This window comes from Schistocerca gregaria, chromosome 2 (assembly GCF_023897955.1).
Source record: "Schistocerca gregaria isolate iqSchGreg1 chromosome 2, iqSchGreg1.2, whole genome shotgun sequence".
Lineage (NCBI taxonomy): Eukaryota > Metazoa > Arthropoda > Insecta > Orthoptera > Acrididae > Schistocerca > Schistocerca gregaria.
Window position 1 is genome coordinate 180,070,608 of NC_064921.1, and position 24,339 is coordinate 180,094,946.

The 24,339-nt window shown below is 43.6% G+C and overlaps 1 protein-coding gene across 2 annotated transcripts in view; it reads right to left on the reverse strand.

Moving 5' to 3' along the window:
• Positions 1-24,339, reverse strand: part of LOC126336640 (uncharacterized) — a 1,144,005-nt gene that overhangs the window by 774,291 nt on the left and 345,375 nt on the right. The gene's annotated exons all lie outside the window — the stretch shown is intronic.

Sequence of the window (24,339 nt, forward strand, 5' to 3'; positions counted from 1 at the left end):
TGACCTCATTTACATATTTACGCCCAACTTCCCGGAAAGAAAGAATTAAACGTGAAAGTCAAGAGAACCGTGGCCTGCTGACTTACGTGGCCGATGAACATTTCTTTCGTCCTTTGTTTCACCTTCCTCGTGCTCTCCATATTTTCCGTCCCTCCAGAACAAGTTTTAACTCTATTTCCTTTATTTCTGGGAAGAAGTGCCGTTTCACTTACAAAATATGTGGCCCGGATCTCACGCACGGATACGACTGCCCCACTTTCCTCCCCTAATTTTAACTTCCGGCTGTATAATTTAAACTCAAAATTTTACGCAAGTCTGGACGGGAGTATTTCAAGTTTAGCGGGTGTTTCGAAGTATATGCATAATTTTCTACCAGTTCTTTCTTTCTACTTTGTGCAAGTGTGTGGCCAAAGTCTCGGAATTTATGTTACGAAGTTTACGTGAAATTTCTTTGGCGCTAAGGACATTTTTTACAGCTTTTCTTAGTGACACAGTACGGATTACGACTTCTTTGCTTTATGGCTTTATGCGATAATACACACTCGGTAAGACAGACGATCGAGTACTTTCCGTGTCAGTCAATGACGGAAAACAAGTCTCTTCCTTACAATCAGCCGGCTGCTCTTTTTTTTGCATCTATCCTGTCTCCACTCCAAAAGAAAAGAAACGACCTGTTAGTAAATGAAGAGTCAATTCATCCCACCGCAGTTTTATATCTCGCATGGACATTCAGTTACCCCAAGTATTATCTAACTTTCGAGGTTCCTTCAGGAGGTTTACAACAACTTCAACTTGACAGAGTTACGTGTCCCGTTATTTGGTTGTAACATATTGTCGTGCATGCGTGGGTTATAGTTGTAGTTATATACGGTAAAACAAAAGTCTCTTCAGTTTGTTATATCTAACTTTGCTCGGGAATGTATATTATTAATTGATACAGAAACCTCAGCAGACAATTCATAGTCTTACGGCGAATTTAACGTAATGTTTTGGAGTGACAAGTTACCTGTTTCTAGTGAGTTGGTCGTTGCCTATACTTAACTTCGGAGTTTAGGTTTTGTTTGCAAGTAAGTAATACTACGTTTCTGTTATATATTTAGATACTTGTGCAGCTGGTATTATTGTCTAGATTGCAAGCTGCAACGATATGTATTACAAGTAATTACAATGAGAATGTTAAACTACCACAGCTATTAGTCCGGATTGTATCAACACAGAAATTTCTGTTTGTACCATACAAAATAGATACTGCAAAAAATAGTTTTACGTTCTTTGTATCCGTGACATGAATTAACATGATGGATTCCGCAGGAAGACTCAGACATTTTGAAATGACAATCAGGGACACGAGTGAGAAGTGTTCAGTTCCAAGAAATTCGTTAAGTGTTGGTATCTTAAAAATTTAGGCGAACACAAGAGGTGATTATAGAGTTTGTAAGAGAAAACACCGTTCTTTCCGAGAACATTCAGTGACCAACAGGAAACAGTACTGTGTGATCAGTGAAGCCTTCGAAGAAGACTGAATTTAACTCCACATTTGTGACATATAAAACTGAACAGTGTTTACTATAGCGCCACGCGGAGGGGCCACGCGGTTTGAGGCGCCATGTGTTAGACTGTGCGGCTCCTCCCACCGAAGGTTCGAGTCTCTCTCGGGCATGGGCGTGTATGGTGTTCTTAGCAAAAGTTAGTTTAAGCTAGTTAAAGAAGTGTGTAAGTCTAGGGACGGATGATCTCAGCAGTTTAGTGCTTTACCAATTCACCCACATTTGAAGATCTACATCTACATGTTTACTCTGCAAGTGACACTTAAGTGCCTGGCAGAGGGTTCATCGAACCATTTTCATACTACTTCTCTACCATTCCACACTCGAATGGTGCGTGGGAAAAAGGAACACCTAAATATTTCCGTTCGAGCTCTGATTTCTCTTATTTTATTATGATGAACATTTCTCCCTACGTACGTGGGTGTCAAAAAAATATTTTCGCATTCGGAAGTGGAAGTTGGTGACTGCAATTTCTTAAATAGATTTCGCCGCAAAAAAAACCGCCTTTGTTTCAGTGACTGCCACCCCAACTCGCCTATCATGTCAGTGACACTCTCACCCCTATTGCGCGATATCATGAAACGAACTGCCTTTCTTTGCACTTTCTCGATGTCCACCGCCAATCCCACCTGGTAAGAATCCCATACCGCGCAGCAGTATTCCAGCAGAGGACGAACTAGTGTTATGTAGGCTGTCTCTTTAGTGGGTTTGTCGCATCTTGTAAGAGGTCTGCCAACAAAGCGCAGTCTTTGTTTCGCCTTCCCCTCAATATTATCTATGTGGCCTTTCCAATTTAAGTTGCTCGTAATTGTAATTCCTAGGTATTTAGTCGAATTGACAGCCCTTAGATTTGTGCGATTTATCGTATACCCAAACTTTATAGGATTTCTTTTAGTACCCATGTGGATGACCTCGCACTTTTCTTTGTTTAGTGACACTTTTTGCACGATACAGAAATTCTCTTTAGATAATTTTGTAACTGGAATTGATCGTCTGATGATTTTACTAGACAAAGTGTCATCTGCAAACAATCTAAGGGGGCTACTCAGATTATCACCTAGATCATTTATGTAAATCAGGAACAGCAGAATGCCAGATATCACTTCTGTTCTACTTGATGATTTACCGTCTATCACTACGAACTGTGACCTCTCTGAGAGGAACTCTGGAATCCAGTCATGCAACTGAGACGATACTCCAGATGCAAGCAATTTGTTTAATAGTTGCTTTTGAGGTACGGTATCAAAAGCCTTCTGGAAATCTAGGAATATGGAATCGATTTGAGATCCCTTGTCGACAGCACTCATTACTTCATGGGAATAAAGAGCAAGCTGTGTTGCACAAGAACGATATTTTCTGAATCCGTGTTGGTTTTGTATCAATAAGTGATTTTCTTCAAGGAGATTCATAATGTTCGAGTACAGTATACGCTCCAAAATCCCACTGCAAATTGAAGTCAGTGATATGGGTCTGTAATTCAATGGATTACCCCTACTTCTTTTCTTGAATATTGGTGTTACCTCTGCTGCTTTCCAGTCTTTAGGAACAGACCTTTCGTCAAGTGAGCGGTCGTATATGATTGCTAAGAAAGGCGCTATTATGTCTGCATTCTCTGAAAGGAACCTAATTAGTATACCATCTGGACCGGAAGACTTGCCTTTCTTCAATGATTTGAGTTGTTTCGCAACACCTAAGATATCCACTTTTATGTCACTCAGCTGTTTTGGTTTCGAATTATGGAATATTTACTTCGTTTTCTTTCGTGAAGGAATTACAGAAAAACTGTATTTAGTAACTCCACTTTAATGACACCAACATCGGTAACATTTCCATCGCTATCGCGCAGTGACGGTATTGATTATTTCTTGCCACTGGTGTGCGTTACATACGACCAGAATCTCTTTGTGTCTTCTACCATAAATGGTTCAAATGGTTCTGAGCACTATGGGACTTAACATCTGAGGCCATCAGTCCCGTAGAACTTGGAACTACTTAAACCTAACTAACCTAAGGAGATCACACACATCCATGCCCGTGGCAGGATTCGAACCTGCGACCGTAGCGGTCGCGCGGTTCCAGACTGTAGCGCCTAGAACCGCTCGGTTGCACCAGCCTGCTGTCTTTTACCATATTTTGAGACACTGTTTCATTGTGGAAACTATTAAAACATCTCGCATTGACGTCCGCACTAAATTTCGAGCATCTGTGAAACTTAGCCAGTCTTGGAGATTTTGCGTTCTTCTGAATTTGACATGTTTTCTTCGTTGCCTCTGAAACAGTGTTCTTACGTGTCTTGAATATGTGAAATGTACTACAAGTGTGATAAATATTTTTGTAGAAGTTGGACTATGGCATGTTTTTTTCGTTGCCTCTGCAACAGTATTCTTACGCATGTGAACCGTACTACAAGTATGATAAATATTTCATTAGAAGTTAAACTAGTATTTTGATGTAGACCTATGGTGTTTAGAACTTTAATAAGTATATTATGAAGTTTTGCTCTTCTGAATCATTTTGCCAACGTGGAGACTTCGTATAGACCTATAACTTGTACTGACTTTAGTTCGGGCCATATTGTAATAAACGTGACCTTTTTAACGCTACAATTTCATGTCCGATAGAAACGTCCAAAACTTTTAACGCCCAAAACCGCAAAGGGTGTGAAAAGGGTTGTAAAAATCAACAAAGGTACAGGGTGAATGCATAGTCTTTAATTGAATAATTTATAACCAAGGAACTCTGTTAATAACAGCTATGCCGGCTGTTGTAGCGCTTCAGTCCGGAACCGCGCTGCTACTACGGTCGCAGGTTCGAATCCTACCTCAGGCATCGATGTGTGTGATGTCCTTAGGTTAGTTAGGTTTAAGTAGTTGTAAGTCTAGGGGACTGATGACCTCAGATGTTAAGTCCCATAGTGATTAGAGCCATTTGAACCATTTAAGATCAGCTAAGCTGTTTGACACGAATGGCAGCTTATTTCACAAATTTATTTATTTATCTTTTATGGTACACTTCCATATGTGCTTTGTCTGTTGCCCACAGAAATAACCAGGTGGAGCTCAGTTTCTCTCCAAGTCTTTACCAACATCTCTGGTGTCAATGTCTCTACAGTATCTCGCATGCGTGGCGTCTGCGTCTGCACATCAGGAACTGGTGAACGTAACACTTTATTCCGATTAACGTCCGCAAAAAAAGTCAAAAAGCGTTACGCCTGGAGAATATAGTGGATGAGACGGTGGAGCGTCTCTACCGGTCCATCTCCCCTGAAAGCTTCCATCCAAGAACTGACAAACAAATAAACCACCAGTGTGGTGCTGCACCATCTTGCTGAAACAATCGTGTAACATTCCTGTAACTGATGTACAAAGTAAAGTTCCAACACCTGCATGTAAACTATAGCGACAGTGATAAGCTCAGCTAAAAATATCGGTCCACTAACTGTCACAGTCAGTTTCGGTCTGTCCCTTATCTGTTATGCCACGGTACGTGGGTTCTCAGACCACAGATCTCGATATTACGCCCGTTTACTTTCTCGGAGATGTGAAAAGTTATTTCATCAGAAAAACAAACTGTGTTAAGCTAGTCATTCTACATCTACATCTACACGGATAGTCTGCAAATCACATTTAAGTGCCTGGCAGAGGGTTCATCGAACCACCTTCACAATCCTCTATTATTGCAATCTCCTATAGCGTGCAGAAAGAATGAACACCTATATCTTTCCGTACGAGCACTTATTTCCCTTATTTTATCGTGGTGATCGTTTCTCCATATGTAGGTCGGTGTCAACAAAATATTTTCGCACTCGGAGGAGAAAGTTGGTGACTGGAATTTCGTGAGAAGATTCCGTCGCCTTTCTCGTAATGATTTCCATCCCAAATCCTGTATCATTTCGGTGACACTCTCTCCCATATTTAGCGATAATACAAAACGTGCTGCCTTTCTTTGAACTTTTTCGATGTACTCCGTTAGTCCTGTCTGGTAAGGATCCCGCACCACGCTGCAGTATTCTAAAAGAGGACGGACAAGCGTAGTGTAGGCGGTCTCCTTAGTAGGTCTGTTACATTTTGTAAGTGTCCTGCCAATAAAACGCAGCCTTTGGTTAGCATTCCCCAAACATTTTCTATGTGTTCCTTCCTATTTAAGTTGTTCGCAATTCTAATAACTAGGTATTTAGTTGAATTTACGGATTTTAGATTAGACTGATTTATTGTGTAACCGAAGTTTAACGAGTTCCTTTTCGCACTCATGTGGATGACCTCACACTTTTCGTTATTTACCGTCAACTGCCACTTTTCGCACCATTCAGATATTTGTTCTAAATCGTTTTTCCGTTTGTTTTGATCTTCTGATGACTTTATTAGTCGATAAACGACAGCGTCATCTGTAAACAGCCGAAGACGGCTGCTCAGATTGTCTCCCAAAACGTTTATACCATGGATGAGGAACAGCAAAGGGCCTATGCCACTACCTTGGGGAACGCCAGAAATCACTACTGTTTTACTCGATGACTTTCCGTCAATTACTATGAACTGTGACCTCTCTGACAGGACATCGCAAATCCAGTCACATAACTGAGACGATATTCCATAAGCAAGCAATTTCACTACGAGCCGCTTGTGTGGTACAGTGTCAAAAGCCTTCCGGAAATCCGATGTATTCTAAACCCATGTTGACTGTGTGTCAATAGACACATTGCGTCGATTCGTTCCAGCATGTTCCTAACAAACTCAACATGTCTGATGCAACGCTTGCAGGAGTTGCACTAAGTAAACACGGAAATGCAGCCGTTTGTGCTCTGGGATATGCCTGTTTCCCTGGAAACACGACGCTTCGATTCCCTTGCATTGCGCTGGAATGCTGTAGTACCTGACTCCAGCTCCACCGCTCCTTGCGTTCTTACCAAAAGTGCAAAGCTCTTTAAACTTTTCATACCATTCTTTGATGCTGTTCAGATCTGGCAGATCTCTGCCATAGACGCTTCTGAACTATTGCTGAACTGTAATAGGCGACATAGTTTCACGAAACCACAAAATACACTGAGCTTTCTCCTGTATAGAAGTCGCTTTTACAGCAATACTCCTGAATTATGTTACCTGTATCTAGAGGGAGGGAGGGAGAGAAAGGGAGATTACATACACGGAGATTTTTTCCACCGTATACAAACTCTAGAGATTGATCGATGAGAGGATCTGGAACAGAAATGAATGGTTTCCATACTAGAGACTGTTTATTCAGTCATAGTTTCTTACAAAGACTGCGGTCCAACACGCACTGTACCATGAAGCCACGGTTACATTATGTTGGTTTCCTCCTATAGGGTGCTACTGTTCCTCATACGTCATGTCCTAGAGCCCCCTCCTTCCATAGTAATTGGTAATACTGTATCCGATTCACTTCTCTTGCTAACTCGTTTTATTGTGGATGTGATACAGTTGTACACAATGGATCCGCAATCGAATCGAGAGACTGCCGACATGGTGTTTGCTTAGGGCACCGCAAATGGCAACGGACGGGGGGGAAACAAGGTTGCATTAGGAAACAAACACAGCATTCAGTGTTTGTAACTGAGACAGGGACTTTTCTGGAAGCAGGAAATCATGAAGGACGTACCCGAAATGTTCGGACACCAGACTTGGAGGAAAGTGTGATTAAAACTGTGGAAGGAGACCGTCGTGTCATGATCAGGCAGTTCGTCCGGCAGCACTGGGTACGCCAGAGAACCGCGTGGAACATTCTCCGTGACAGTTGTTACCACAGCGTGTGAAGGGCCTACTAGCGACAGACGTATCAAATCGAGAGCAGTTTGTCACTGGTTTCCTTACCAGGCAACCACGATTCCGAATTTGTGTCATCCATCCTGTTCACAGATGAGGCCACCTATACACGGAGTGGTATCTTCAACTTTCGTAACTGTCATCTGTGGGATAGTATGCATAACGCCCATGGTACAATGACAGTGAATCAGCAGCATCGGTGCAGCCGGAATGTGTGGGCCGGGATAACTGGCGACCGCATTTTGGGACGAGTCTTCCTTCCACGTCGCGTAACAGTCCAGAACTATCGGCGTTTCTTGCGGGTAGCTTTACCTCCTCTGATGGTAGAAGTGCCATTGATGATTCTACGGGTTATGTGGCTTCGAACATGATGGTGCTTCAGTCCACTTTGCCGTTAACGTCCGGACGCATCTCAATCGTGTCTTCCCTGGTCGATGGATCAGACGGGAGAGTCCAGTTGCATGGTCTGATCACTCACCGGATCTCAACCCGTGCAATTTCTGGTCAGGTGGTTATCTCAAAAGTCTCGTGTATGCAGAGCGCGTTCTAGATGTGGAGATACTGGAGCAGCGTATTCATGCTGCATTTGACACTGTTCAGACGCAGCCTGGCCGATGTGAACGTTTGCGACAGAACATGCTACGTCACATACACGTATGCACTGAGGCACATGGAAACAATTTTCAACACATACTGTAACTGTGGCTGCATGGTACAGCGCGTATTAGACCGCAGTCTCTCTAACAACGTATGATTAAATAAATAGTCTCTAGCATGGGAATCATGCATTTCCGGACATAAGTTCATTAAAACTTTTTTGTCCCATATCCGCTCATCGATCATTCCCTAAAGTTTGTACATCGTGGAAAAAAATGATCTCGTATATATGTAGAGATAGAGAGAGAGAGAGAGAGAGAGAGAGAGAGAGAGATAAAAAGAAGTCGGATGCTGTTACAGAACATACAGAAGTGTATCCATAAAAACTTCATGATTTAAGCTACTATTTGCTAAAAAGTACGTGGAAAAGTGGAAGTGCATCCATATGAAACTGTTAATCTACAATTAGCAATAAACTACATAGCTATATAGTATAGTCCCTAAGAAATAAATTTTGTAATAGGAAAACACTACACACCCACCCTGTATTACTTCTACATGATATTGTGTTCATAGGTAAAAGGCAATACTGAAAGCTGGAGTAAACACTTAACTCGGGTGTCCATTCAGCAGGGAGAACAGTGATAAGGAGTCACAGTCTCCGTGAAAAGACTTGTCAGCGTGGAGGCACTCCAGCTAGGTTATTCACTCCATAAACCGAGATTCAGAATAAACGTAAAGGTTAATTGCATCTCTTGGAGCTGATTCTCCTAGCCATTCACTTGCCTACTATTTTCACCTCAGGGAATTTACGTCAGACAAAGATGCTCTGTCCCATTCAGGTCAATTGACTGAATCCCCTTGAACACGAACTCCTGTCGCTCAGTCCCTCACAAAATCCACCCTCTTATGAACCCATATTCAGAAAGCAGTTGTCATAGAACTCTCAAGAGGAGTGGTAGAGGACGTCTAAAATGAAAGTCAGTCACTGCGCACTAATTCATCCCACAATTCTAAGCTTATCATTATATAATAAGACTCAAACGATTGGAAGTTCAACGAACACCTCTACCGGCTCAACTTAAGCGCGCCCCTCTATTGTTTGTGGAGAGGAAGAAGAGCCAAAGCATATATTTCTACAATATTCCCGCACCACGTATCGCATAAATGTATTTGCAAGTACTCTTGGAGCTCTTACTGATCAGTTCCCAAGCGGCCTCTAAACCTTGATATCATCCAACGATATAGCAACGTATAAAACATTGTACGAGTTGGTCAACAATGTTGGCATCACGATGTAGCTATCTGCGTTGCTATCTATTTCTCTTCGTAATTAGAGTAAACGAGAAAAAGCAGGATATGGGACACTCAGCCCATAAATGTATGTTGTATTTATATGTGTCTATACGTATGGTTGTAGTACTGAAATCTGGAAACTGAGTATCTGTCTAGATGGTACTTACAAATCTGCACAAAATTCTATTCTGCATCTGCAGCTTTTGAGACAATTCTTAGAGAACTACGAAAGCAGTTTTTATTGATAATTTAGGTCCATAGACCGAGCTGTGGCTGGCTCGTGTCATGCCTTTTTTTTGTTGCAGTCCGGTGGTGTCTTATTTCTTCTTCGGTTACCGCCATAACGTTGCTGTCTTCTCTCCATAAGTGGCAGCAGCAGCGTGTATCGATACTAGTACTGCTGTACTATCTTTGGTAGTGGATGTATTTTCAAACTGTGCGGTGTGTGTAGTCTGTCGGTTGGGGCAGAGCAGCGAGGAAGTCACCACGGCGCGTGGTGAGGCTGGAGCCGCTGGTGGCGTGCACGTCCTGTTGGATTTGTGAGGCGCTTCTTGTGACGGCTACGAAGTTCGTCGCCCGCCAATCCTGGACACTAAAGTTGAGTGTTCACTTAACCTACTATCAGGCCTCAACTGCTATCACATCTCTCCATTTGATCCCGGTTGTCGCTTTCTGGGAGATTCCAACGAGCAACAAAGTGTGTGCATTGAAGTCGGCCAGAATTGCAGCCGTCTTCCTGAGTGGTGTTTAACTAAATTTAATTCATTCCTTCATTAATGAAGTGTACCAGCGGTATCTCCTGCCGTGTAGCCGTTGACGTTCCATTTACCTTCCCCGGTCGTTGACGGAGTATTCGGCAGTGTGTTTTCCTCGTCATGTTGATGCTGTCCAGCACGGTGTGTAGTTCCGACAGCTGAGGTGTTGTTGGTAGTTTTGGGCGTTTATTCTCACTTGGCTGAATTGGATACCAGTATCCAGAACGTTGTGCTATTGACATCTTCATGTTGTTTTTCTGGTCGGACGAAGCAGGACTGAGCTTGTTGATTGGTTCAACGACTAGCTTTCGGTTGGGTTGCCTACGGTTAAGGGGTTGTCCGTCTGGCTGACTGTCTCACCTAATTGTGCGTTAGTGTTACCTTCCCAGGCCAACCCTTGGAACTTTCTGAGCGCCGCTTCTTGTGTTTTACATAGTGATTTCCTTTTTAGTCTTAAGTACTCTGTGTGTCCTTCAGCCGAGTTTTAGCTTATTAAAATTGAAAGACTTCCTCTTATGCCTTAAGACGTATATATATATATATATATATATATACTTCCTCTTATGCCTTAAGACGTGTATATATATATATATATATATATATATATATATATATATATATTGTTTCGTACTTGGCCTTCGGCTGAGTTTTACCTTTCGAGATTAAAACTGAAAATTCCTTGTGCCTGGCCTTAAGCCGTATTGTTTCAAGTTGGTCTGTGGCCTTCAGACGAGTTTTCAGCCTTTTTCAAAAGTTGAAAAATTTTGTCTAGGCCTTGAGCCGTAATAAATATTTTCTAGTTTGTATGTGGCCCTCAGCCGAGTTTCGTGTGAAGCATTTTAGGATAAGGCCTTTAGCCTATTTTAGTTGAAAATAAGAAGCTCTTCCCTTTAGGCATTAATCCGAAAAATTCGGCCTAGTTTTAATCTCTCTTAAATAAAAAATTCAAAATCCTTGACTTGCTGTTTAGTCATAAGATTATTATCACTTAGTATGAGGCCTTCAGCCGAGTTTTACACTAAATATTTTAAGATAAGGCCTTCAGCCTTTTCAAATTGACAGCTCTTCTTCCTAAGCCTTAAGCCGTTAAATTGTTTTATTGATATGTGACCTTCAGCCGAGTTTTCAGCCTATTTAGTTTGAACACTGAAAATCTTTGTCTAGGACTTAAGCCGTAACACTGTTCTTAATTAATGTGTGGCCTTCAGCCGAGTTCTATGGGAAAAATTTAAGCTAAGGTTTCCAGCCTATTTATATTGAAGATAATAAATTATTTTCTAAAGAAGTGGAACTTCCAGAAGAATTCCTGTACCTCAATTCCTTGCTTAGGCCTTATGCCTTGGATTTTCGAAGAGGCCTTCAGCTGATCTAAATTAAATCAAAACAGGTCTTTCGTTAAATCCTTGAGAGTTTTTGATTCTTGCTTGTATGATTGTGTGTTTTAACAAATAAAGTTTATATGTTCAGTGCAACTGACAGAACGTCATCCCCTCGATCCAGCTAGCTCAGGGATTTCATAGCAATTAATATGATTTGAACTGGAAGTACCTCAAATGTGTTCCATCAGCGAATTATTATTTATGATTGTGTTAGTAGCAAAATTTTTATAGTTCACTACCTCTGTTTATCCTGTGTAACATTTTCGGTTTCTTTAGTTGTTTCGTTATACTGTGGATGTAAAATTTGTTTTCTCCATTCCTAAGCCTACGTGATTTATTACCAGGGTACGAATTAAACTAATGTGTACTCTAAATTGTCAAAACAAAGCGCAGCATACACTGAGATGCTAAACGTCATTGGATGCCTTCTAACAACAACTCTACCTTGCATGAACTCGACAAGTCGTTGGAAGCCCCCTGTGCAAATATTGAGCCATGTTTTATCTGTAGCCACCCATAAGTCCGAAAGTGTTTCCAGTGCAGGTTTCTTTGCACGGACTGATCTCTCAATTATGTCCCATATATGTTCGATGGCATTCATGTCTAATAATGAGGGTGGCCAGATCATTTGCTCGAAATGTTCTAAAATGGCCGGCCGGAGTGGCCGAGCGGTTCTAGGCGCTATAGTCTGGAAGCGCGCGACAGCTACGGTCGCAGGTTCGAATCCTGCCTCGGGCATGGATGTGTGTTATGTTCTTAGGTTAGTTAGGTTTAAGTAGTTCTAAGTTCTACGGGACTGATGACCTTAGAAGTTAAGTCCCATAGTGCTCAAAGCCATTTGAAGCATTTGTTCCAAAATGTTCTTCAAACCTATCACGAGCAACTGTGGTCCGGTAACATGTTTGGGAGCATGAAGTCCATAAATGGCTCCTAATGGTCTCCAAGTAGCCATTCTTAACCATTTCAAGTCGATGATAGGTTCAGTTGTACCAGAGGAACACAGCCCACACCATCATCTAGCCATCACTAGGTTGCACAGTGCCTTGTTGACAACTTGCATTCATGGCCTCGTGGGGTCTGCGTCACACTCGAACCCTACCGTCCACTCGTACCAACTTAAATCGTGAGTCATCTGACAAGGGCACGGTTTTCCAGTCTAGGATTCAGACTTCATTGTCCAGAGCCGAGGAGAGGCGCCGCAGGCGATGTCGTCCTGTTAACGAAGGCATTCGCGTCGGTCGTCTGTTGTCATAGCCCACTAACGCAAATTTCTCCGCACTGTTCCACATTGATTTCTACGGTTACTTCATGCAGCGTTGCATGTCTTTTAGCACTAACAGCTCTACGCAAATGACTCTACTCTGGTCGCTAAGTGTAAGCCGTCGGCCACTGGTTTGTCCGTGGTGAGAGGTAACGCCTGAAATTTGGTATTCTTGGCACACTCTTGACACTGTACATCTCGGAATGCTGAATTCCCTAACGATTTTCTAAATGGAATAACCGATGCATCTAGGTCCAACTATTCTTTCGCATTCAGAGCTTGTTAATTCCCGTCGTGTGGTCATAATCTCGTTGGAAACATTACACATGAACCACCTGAGTGCAAATGACAGCTTCGTCAGTGCACTGCCATTTTGTATCTTGTGTACGTGATACCAATGCCATACGTGTATGTGCATATCTCTATCATGTCAAGTTTATTTCTTCAGTGTATTTCCAGTGTTGAGACGGTTATATAGGCACGTACCAAAAAACTACAAATAAAAAAGTCCACGCTCGAGACGCGACTCGTGCGCGGCTCGTGGCAATGCCGTTCATTGCTCGTCATCTTGTTTTTATGGTTTGTCACCTCTTTCCTTTTTTTACGTCACTAAGTTGCCGGTTTGCTTGCCCGTGAGTGGCAGCAGCAGCGATTATTCATAATTGCATTGTCGTACGATCTCTGGAGCGACCGTTAGTACTTCCGCGTTACCGTGTGTTGGGGGTTCAGTAGGGCTGGAGCACCAGTGAGGTCTGTACAGCCAGTACTCGCCTGACCGCTGGGGACACACGTGCACTGTCCGACGGAAGGAGACTAGAGTGGGGACAACCGTTGGTTGGTCGTTCGGTCGGTCTTCTCATCTGGCGAAGTGTATTTGGTCTTCCGATCGCTTCTGGACCCCTTCAATTGTTCATCTTGCGGGACTTTGGTCGGTTCGTTCCTTGGGCAGAGATGTCGGGTGGCCAATGGGCCGGCGTTTCCTCTGCATGATTGGGTCCGAGCCACTGTCTCCGGGACGTTGTCCGTCCGAAGGGAGTGGGGACGGAGCGCCAGTGAGGTGCGGACAGCCAGTACTCGCCGACAGCTGGCGACACGCCATGAACTGTTGGACGGAGGGAGTTTGGAGCGGGAACGACCGTCGGTTGGTCGTCTAATTGGGCGGCGAGTATCTGGTCACCGACCGCTTATGTGTGTGACTTGTTATTTCTCCTTGTTGTTCCACGGTGATTGGTTTTAGGTGGTGGTGGTGGTGGTTAGTGTTTAACGTCCCGTCTACAACGAGGTCATTAGAGACGGAGCGCAAGCTCGGGTTAGGGAAGGATTGGGAAGGAAATCGGCCGTGCCCTTTCAAAGGAACCATCCCGGCATTTGCCTGAAATGATTTAGGGAAATCATGGAAAACCTAAATCAAGATGGCTGAAGACGGGATTGAACCGTCGTCCTCCCGAATGTGAGTCCAGTGTGCTAACCACTGCGCCACCTCGCTCGGTGATTGGTTTTAGGATTGTCGGAGTTCTTGGTGCAAGTGTTTATGTGGAACTGTGTGTAGCTTCTGCGATTTCCGCTGAGCAGATGAATGCTGTCTGCGTACTGGAGCAAGAATTCGGTCAGTTGCGACAGAGCAATGAGTCTCCGTGGCGTGAGGTCACTCTGGGTTGTTGGTTGGTTCGTCAGCCGTCCCCAGGTCGTATTGCCACCCGAGTATTTAGTGTTACGCTTGGCTGCCTGTCACACCTAAACTGTTGTTAGTGTTTCCTCCCCAGGCCAACCCTTAGAGCACTTCTGAGCACCATTGTCCTGTTGTTGCAAGTACTGTGCCAGGCCTTCAGCCGTGTATTAATTTTGTCTGTTCTATGTTCAGTATATGGCCTTCAGCCGAACGTTAGGTGAAGTATTGTAAGATCAGGGCTTCAGCCGTGTTTTATTTAAAATTATTGCGTGCTCAGTATTTAGGCCTTCAGCCGCGTTTGTTTTAAAATTTGTGGCTTTCAGCCGTAATATGTAAGTTCTTGTTTGTAAGGTTTCTCTTTAATTATCTTGAGTTCTTAAAATGGCCTTCAGCCATACTATGTAAATGCTTATCTTTTGTCTTTAATTATTATGAATAATTGTTTTAGGTTTCAGCCGTCAAGATATTTAATTATTTTTTTAAAGATGTTTACTGTTGTACTGTGGAAATGCTTGTCTTTAAAGGTTGCCTTTTATCATATAGAAATATTATTGGGCTTTCAGCCGAGGAATTAATTTAAGCCGGCCAGAGTGGCCGAGCGGTTCTAGGTGCTTCAGGCTGGAACTGCGCGACCGTTACGGTCGCAGGTTCGAATCCTGTTCTAGGGGACTGATGACCTCAGAAGTTAAGTCCCATAGTGCTCAGAGCCATTTGAACCGATCAATTAAAATCTTCCTTAATATGGCTTTTAGCCGAAACTGGTAAATGTTTGGCTTTAAAGAATTTCCTTTGCTGGTCTGAAATATTATTGGGGCCTTTACCCGAGAAGATATTTTAATTTTACTCAAGTAAAGCCTTCTGCCGTTTGTTTAAATTCTTGTGTTTCAAAAGAAATTATTTAAACCTTATAATTTAGAAGTTACTTGGGCCCTCAACCGTAAATTGATCTTTGTTATTTAAAAGAAAAAACTGTGCATTGTTCAAATGGTTCAAATGGCTCTGAGGACTATGGGACTCAACTGCTGTGGTCATTAGTCCCCTAGAACTTAGAACTACTTAAACCTAACTAACCTAAGGACATCACGCACATCCATGCCCAAGGCAGGATTCGAACCTGCGACCGTAGCAGTCGACGGTTCCGGACTGCGCGCCTAGAACCGCGAGACCACCGCGGCCGGCACTGTGCATTGTGTTTTCGAGGAATAAAGTTCTGTGTTCTTGTGCAACTAACACTAACTGGTTTTGACCCGTTTCCACTACCTGATCCGCTCTGTCCTGCGATAGCTGATTTCAGACTTTTTCTTCACGTTAAAACTCCACACCTCCAAAAATTTAGACGATCAAAACACAGGAGGTGGTGAACTTATTTAAAAATTCAACAAATGTACCTAGTGATCAAAAAGTCAGTATAAATTTGAAAACTGAACAAATCAGGGATAATGTAGATAGAGAGGTATAAATTGACATACATGCTTGGAATCACATGGGGTTGTATTAGAATCAAAGAAATACAAAACTTCGAAAAATGTCCGCCAGGTGGCGCTTCATCTGATCAGAATAACAATAATTAGAAATAGAAAGTACGACAAAGCAAAGATGATGTCCACTATCTTTCATCAACAATAGCTGTAATGGAGAAATAATGTTGTGAACAGCACTGTAAAGCAGGTCCGGAGTTATGGTGACTCATTGGCGTCGGATCTTGTCTATCAGCATTCCTAGAGATGTCGGTCGATCACGATACATTTGCGACTTCAGGTAACCCCAAAGCCAATAATCGAATGGACTGTGGTCCGGGCACCTGGGAGGCCAACCATGACTAAAGTGGCGACTGAGCATACGTTTATCACCAAACGACGCGCGCAAGAGATCTTTCACGCGTCCAGCAATATGGGGTGGAGCGCCATCCTGCATAAACATCGTACGTTCCAGCAGGTGTTTATCACCCAGGCTGGTGATGATGCGATTCTGTAACATATCGGCGCACCTCTCACACCTCACGGTAGCAGTTATAAAACCAGAATCACGCACTTCCTCCAAGAAAAAAAGGCCCGATAAAGGCAGATGTCGTAAATCCAACACATACCGTGAATTTCCTCGTCGTGCAATGGGGTTTCCACGACAGTTCTAGGATATTCGGTAGCCCAAATTCTGCAGCTGTGGGCGTTGACAGACCCTTGGAGCGTGAAATGAGTTTCGTCGGTCCACAATACGTTACTCAACCAATCGTCATCTTCCGCCATCTTTTGAAACGCCCACACCGCAAATGTCCTCCGCTTCACTAAATCGCCAGGTAATCATGATGCCGATGGATTTTGTACGGATAGCATCGGAGGGTGCGCCCATGTGCGAACCTAACAGTAGTGTATGGAATGCCGGTGCGACGTGCGACTGCACGAGCGCTAACTCCCCCGTGCATAGACTAACCCGCTACAGTCTCCATTTCTTCCTGAACTGTCTCAGCAGCTTTACGCCATGTGCTCGGCCGGCCACTACGGGGTCTATCGTATAAATAACCGTGGCTTCGAACTTGGGAATCATTCTCGCCACAGCTGTATTTGTCAACGGACCTTTACCCGTTCGAATCCCATTCCTATGGCGATAGAATCGTAACGGTGAACCAGCACATTCCCCATTCTGATAATACATCTTCACTAAAAGCGCCTTTTCAGGTAACGTCAACATGCTGCGAGTGCTGGCGCATCTGATTCTCTCTCTCATTACAGCTCCTTTTATACACGATTGTCATGCGCAGTAACTGACGTTTTTCTGTCCACCGCCATCTGTCGGACATTTTGTGGACTTCGTTTTCGATTTTTTTGTTGGTTTTAATAAAGCCCATGTCATTCCAAGCATGTGTGTCAATTTTTACCTCCCTATCTACATTATTCCGTTGTTTATTAAGTTTTAAAATTTATACTGACTTTCTGATCACCCTGTATATTCTTATTATAATGATTTTTATAACTCTACCGAGTAACACATCATGGCATTGTTTAGTGTGAAGAATGTTCCAATACATTGTTCAGAAAAAATTACAACGTCGGAATAGCTGACGTGCCCGATACCAGTTGACGTTCTCGTAACCCTTAGTGGAGTGCGTGAATGCAGCGTTTGCGGACTGCAGAAGCCGTACCGCCGACGCAGCGGAAACAGCCCCTCATCATATCTGTGGCCACAGCACACCGCGAAACAGGGCGCTACACGAATCCACACAGACCAGAGCACAGAACACAACATGGCGGACACCGGTTCGCTGGCCACACGCGGCGGCGCTGTCGGTGGCCCCGCGCCACTAAATCATTCAGTGCGCCAGTGGCGCCATTCACGGCCCAAGACGCACTGGTGCGTGGTCTGATAAACCGCCCTATATCATCGGCCGGCCTCTCTCCCAAATTACTCCGAGCTCCTCGTGCGAGGTTTCTCGCCTCGCACGCCGCCATTATCAGTACACTGCCGGGAAATGTACAGACTTCCCCCACGCGGAGAAGCTTTTCTCCAGTCACCTATATCCACCTTCGGAAATTTACATCACACAATGCTGTCTCCCTCTTACTTACGTCAACGGACTGAATTCCCTTTAACGCGAACTTCTGTCGCTAGGTCCCTGGCAAAAACCCAGGCTCGCGACACAACATTCGTTTACTGTTTATAATACAAGGCGTGTTTTTTTTAAGTACCGTTTTGATATTAAAAAAGGACGTGCTAAGATATCTCAATAATTTTATTTTTACATGAATGCCTGTACCTTAATGTACTTTTCTACATAATTTCCATCAATATTGCCATGACGTTGTACCAGTTTTTGAATACCCTCCTCATAGAAGTCTGCTGCCAGACTTGTTAACCACTGCATCACCACTGTTTTGACTTCGTCGTCGTCTTGAAGACGCTGACCGCCCAGGTGTTTCTTCAAGTGCAGGAACAGATGGTAGTCACTGGGTGCAAGATCGGGGCTGTACGGAGGATGATCTAGAGTTTCCCATCGAAAATATGTGATGAGATCTTTGGTCAAATTCGCCACATGCGGACGGGCATTGTCTGCAGCAAAAAGATGCCCTTGCTCAACTTCCATGGACTGTTGCTTTGATTCTGGTGTGACGTAGGCCACCCATGTTTCATCGCCCGTAACAATTTGGCTGAAGAAATCATCAACGTCGTTGTGGTACCGCTCAAGAAAAGTCAATGCACTGTCTAAACGTTTGGTTTTGTGCACATCCGTCAACATTTTCGGTACCCAACGTGCGCAGAATTTTCGCTAATTCAAGTGCTCGGTCACAGTGCCATACAAAACACTACCTGAAACATTAGTAAAGTCATCCCGCAAGGAGGAAATCGTGAAGTGTCTGTTTTCTCTCACCCTATTGTCCACTTCCTGCACCAAACTTTCATTAACGACCGAAGGACGCCCACTCCGTTGTTCATCGTGCACATTTGTGCGGCCATCTTTAAATGCTCTCACTCACTTTTTTGCCATTCCATGACTCATAATGTTTTCTCCGTAAAATGCACAGATCACACGATGAATATCGATTTCTTTTAGGCGTTTAGCACTAAGAAATCTTATAAAAGCCCATAGTTCACAGTCGGCGGGACTCACGAGTATCTGAGGCATCTTAAACACTCAGTACACAACGTAAACAGGGGTGAATCAGACTGTAATGACGTCAGTGTGTAGATTAAGGTACAGGCTTTCATGTAAACATGACATTATTGAGTTATCTTAGCACGTCTTTTTTTTAAAAATTTCAAAACGGTACATCTTAAAAAACCCGCCTCGTAGTTACGGCCAAATTTATGACCTGACGATGGTTGTAGCTGCGCCACAATGTGGATAACATCTGTCAGTGTAGACTATCCACTCTGCTCCCACGCGTTCGCTCTTCAGTACCCGAAGTGCTGCCCAGCATAAGTATGAGGACTACTCGGAAAGTAAGGAACGATAGGTCGCGAAATGGAATCACAATGAAAATCAAAGCTGTTTTATTTGCAACAGTTAGCTACAACTTCCAGCTGCTTATCTCCATAGTAGCCGATCCAACTTAGAGGTTCGTCGTAGCGTTGTACCAACTTTCCAATACCCTCGTTATAGAAGCCAGCCGTCGGTGCTTTCCGACAATTCTCTACGCTGGCCTACAGCTCGTTGTCTGTGCCAAAATGTTGCGTTCATAGCCAGCGGTTCATGTGAGCAGAGATGAAACTCATCAGGAGGCAATTACTGGCTATATTGTGGGTAATGAAACATTTCCAATTGAAAACAATGCAGGAGCATCTTCGTTTCCCCTGCAGAATGCGGCTGAGAATTGACTTGAAGAAGGAAACGCATGACAGTTGTGTAATGTTGGTTGCATAGCTTGAGGCGAAATTTCTCACCAGGCCCTCGTACTTGGCGGGAGACGCTAATGCTCTGTGTATCTTTGTGTGCACCCTGTGTGCTCAGAACTAAAAAGAACGACTTAACGCAATCGACGGGCGTACTAGAGACACTGTCCAACGTATCTGTGCAAAACCTCATCGGATTTTCACTGTGGTTTCCATTTAGCGACCCATCGTTCCTTACTTTCGGAATAACCCTCGTATTAATGGCTTCCTCTTGCAGGTACTAACCAACCTCAAAACATACGACTTATAATAGCTGTAACTATTATTCTGAAAACGGCGTAAATATTGATGTCATATTGTCCAGTACATCATACTGTCACCAACAGAAATAGCTGCAATTATGCCCGTTACACTCTGCATATAAATTGTAATAGATACCAAGAAAACGCTTCTTTGTATGAATAACATTTCTTCCTTACTTTTTTCTTTTTTTTTTACGAACCGGATTCAAGAGGAAGCATCGATGCCGTGTTTTCAGGATGTGTCAAAAATGGTTCAAATGGCTCTGAGCACCATGGGACTCAACTGCTGTGATCATTAGTCCCCTAGAACTTAGAACTACTTAAACCTAACTAACCTAAGGACATCACACACATCCATGCCCGAGGTAGGATTCGAACCTGCGACCGTAGCAGTCACACGGTTCCGGACTGCACGCCTAGAACCGCGAGACCACCGCGGCCGGCCAGGATGTGTCCAAACCCATATACAGGAAATGCTAGATCCTTACCAGTAATCTGCCCCTTCCCCCCACCCATTTGATAAGGAATCGAACGCCTGTTTGTAAAACAACTTCAGAACTTCATACATGAGTTAAAGCGTTAAATATTTGATGTTGCGCATTGTAAAGCTTTATGGCTTAAGATGCTAGTAATGTTTAAAATTTGTTGAAAGTCGTGCTCTCATTATCAAGCACAGGTTGGTTTTTTTCTGGGTAATTTGTCCTCTCGTTTCAAGTAAAGTTTGTTTTCCACGTATCACAACGTATCATAATATTTATGACATCCAGTGGTATATGTGGATATTGTCTGCAAAATGGGTTGAGAATAGAGTGAAAGAAGCCGTAAAATGTCATGCCTGCTGCTGGAGTTTTACTGCATGAACAGGGGAAATGTAGTAAGGGACAAAATATTCTCAGCCATTTTTCTATCGGAGTCTCAGCGAGAAAAAGTTTCTAAATGATTTAAAATTACGTATAAACTTATAAGTTTGTAGCCTTCCAAGGCAAGTACCATAATAATTTTGGTATTGGCCACAACATTGTAAAATAGCTACAATATCGAGGTTTCGACCGACTTGCTGCGATCCTCTTCAAGGCTGTTTAGTTATTTCAGTGTTTTATAATCACGCAGCCTAACACCAAAAATTATTTTATTCAAAACGTATTAAGTCAGTTGGAAGTCGCTAACCGTTCTCATTCTCAAATACTGGATGAATAAAGTCTGGCTAATTTTCGTGCCTCAGGACATATGTAGTAGGGATTCTAAAAGTAATACCGCTGGAGATAAGCCATTAACGTATGACTCTTAACGAGCAGAGTACGACAGGATTTTAAATTTTTATATTTGGTCAATAATTATTTGAACTACCTGTACTGAATATCCTGTTTTTGTTGTTACATTGACAGTCTTCAACAGAGAGTGGCTGACCAAGTGTACTGGCGATATTTTTAGCTGTTTGGTGATATAGATATCCACTGGAGAAAAAAAATGAAAATACACATACTATTAAAACACTAAATGTTTTCTGAACTTAAATGGAAATAGGTTTTTGTGGTCATTCATCGCTTCAGCTGTAAATGAATTGCTATAGTAACCGAGAAAATGTTTTCTCTTCTATTTTTTTTTTTTTTACATGACGCACATAAGTTGTTATTCACGCACGTATTTGCGTTCCACTTTTTCAATAAATTGTAGTCTGTGAATGGTTTGGAATATTACAGGACTTTTCGTTTTCACACATTGATTTTTAAATTAAAAGCCCTTCACGCAAATGCCAGCCGGGGTGGCCGTGCGGTTTTAGGCGCTACAGTCTGGAGCCGAGCGACCGCTACGGTGGCAGGTTCGAATCCTGCCTCGGGCATGGATGTGTGTGATGTCCTTAGGTTAGTTAGGTTTGAGTAGTTCTAAGTTCTAGGCGACTGATGACCTCAGAAGTTGAGTCTCATAGTGCTCAGAGCCATATATTTTATTGCAAAATGAGAAAGTACTTACAGTAAAACGTCAGACTGATTAGCTGTAGAACTTGCAGTTTTCCCCCTGTGGAAGAACGTTTGCAGTTTCTCTTGTAGAGAAGAAAACTACATAACATAACCTTAATTCATCTGTTATTTTCGGTCTGTAAGTGATGTCAACCACCCCCAATTTTATTTTCACTTCTTTTCTGCTCATCTGTATGCATACATAGTGTGTGTGTGTGTGTGTGTGAGTAATCGCGCGCGCGCTGGAGCGGGCGAGCGCGCATGCGTGCGTGTGTACTTATAATGTGGTGCATAGGAATGTAAGACAGTTATTTTAAGTAAATAAAACTGGAGAGGAATCGGATTTGTGATCACCTATTCGTATCTTTGTCCATAATGTAATCAGTTGGTGTAAACAGTAACTTGGTTGTCATATTCAGTTGCTCATATAATAGTAAGCACACATGAAACTACTGTTAAATGACCAAATCAATAAGCCATGCCGCTCATTGATTATACTAATTGATTAAATTGTAGACAAACAGCGCAATAGGTGATCACAAACGTCATTCCTTTCATAATTTTGTAAACACTGGTGTGCAAAACTTAAGGACGAGATACATAAAGTAAAATAAAATATTAACTACTCTGTAGAAATGAATTAAGGTGCGGGAGCAGGTCGCTGGAAAGTTGGAGGTCACATGGCTTGGGAGTCAGCGTGAGTATGGTCCCAGCAACACGAGGCATTGGAAGGAATGGGAATAAAGTGACTGTGTGTGTGTGTGTGTGTGTGTGTGTGTGTGTCGGAAGTCAGCCATATGTTACGGTGCGCTGTTCTGGTGTTCATCATAACATGTTCCGGAGACAGCATTTCGATGAATTCTCACGTGAAAGAATCATCGACAAACTGGAAGGAGGATGAAGTGTGACGAGTGTAGCCAAGGAGTTTGGTAATGGTCAATGGGTGAGGAGCGCTTTGAACCACAGGCACTGCTGCCCGAAGGAGAGGAGGCGGTCGACCGCAGCTGTACAACAGGCAATGACGTTCCCCTGTCAATCATGGTGTGCAATTGCAAGTAATTTTAACATTACTCCAAAATACGTAATCTCACGTTCCACAGTAGTACGGTGAGGGTGTTCACTTTGCCCGACGACCAGTACGTTGTGTTCCGTTGACTCCCTCACATCGGCGGCGCTGTTTTCGATGCTGCCAATAGAGTAAGGTCTTAAAAAAATGGTTCAAATGGCTCTGAGCACTATGGGACTTAACATCTATGGTCATCAGTCCCCTAGAACTTAGAACTACTTAAACCTAACTAACCTAAGGACGTCACACAACACCCAGCCATCACGAGGCAGAGAAAATCCCTGACCCCGCCGGGAATCCAACCCGGGAACCCGGGCGTGGGAAGCGAGAACGCTACCGCAAGACCACGAGATGCGGGCAGAGTAAGGTCTGGAACAGCTAAGAGTAGGGTCGTCTGCTCTTCCGGATGAGAGTGCATTCAGTCTGAGTAGTAATTTGGACGTACTCTCATATGGCGGGCGGCGAAAACGTAGTACGGCCTGGAACATTGTCGAACATCTGTGTTTTGGTGTCAGGCACTACGGTGTGGAAAGGCTTACTGTTGCGTAGTCTTACTGACCACGGCACACACGCCGCTCAGCGTTATTGTGACACTGTACAAGTTCCTCGTGTGCATCTCTCCATGCGTGCATTCGACTATGACTTCCTGTCTATGGACGACAGTGTTGGTTGGTTGGTTGGTTGCTTGGGGAAGGAGACCAGACAGGGAGGTCATCGGTCTCATTGGAGTAGGGAAGGATGGGGAAGGAAGGCGGCCGTGCCCTTTGAGAGGAACCATCCCGGCATTTGCCTGGAGAGATTTAGGGAAATCACGGAAAACCTAAATCAGGATGGCCGGACGCGGGATTGAACCGTCGTCCTCCCGAATTCGAGTCCAGTGTCTAACCACTGCGCCACCTCGCTCGGTGGACGACAGTGTGCAAGCGTATCGAACAGTGGAGGTGGAGCAGCTCATGGAACGAGAGAATATTCTCGAATTGGTGTACGTGTGGGATGCGTTGTGGAGACGTACTGAGACTCTTCCGCGTGCACCAACGACCATGCAACAGTTGTCAGCTGCTCTGGTGAAGGAATGGAGCACTCTATCACAAGAACCTTGTGGACAGGATGGGATCGCTGGACCACTGCCGTCTGTGGTGACTGCTCACCCTACTAACGACCATGTCCAGCAATTTGTAATTACGGAGTACCCTTATGAATCGTGATGACTTCAGCGTAATTACTGTCTTTGAATAAAAGTGTAATTTCTCTTCACCACCGGACGGAGTGACCGTTCGGTTGTAGGCGCTACAGTCTGGAGCCGAGTGACCGCTACGGTGGCAGGTTCGAACCCTGCCTCGGGCATGGATGTGTGTGATGTCCTTAGGTTAGTTAGGTTTAATTAGATCTAAGTTCTAGGTGACTGATGAC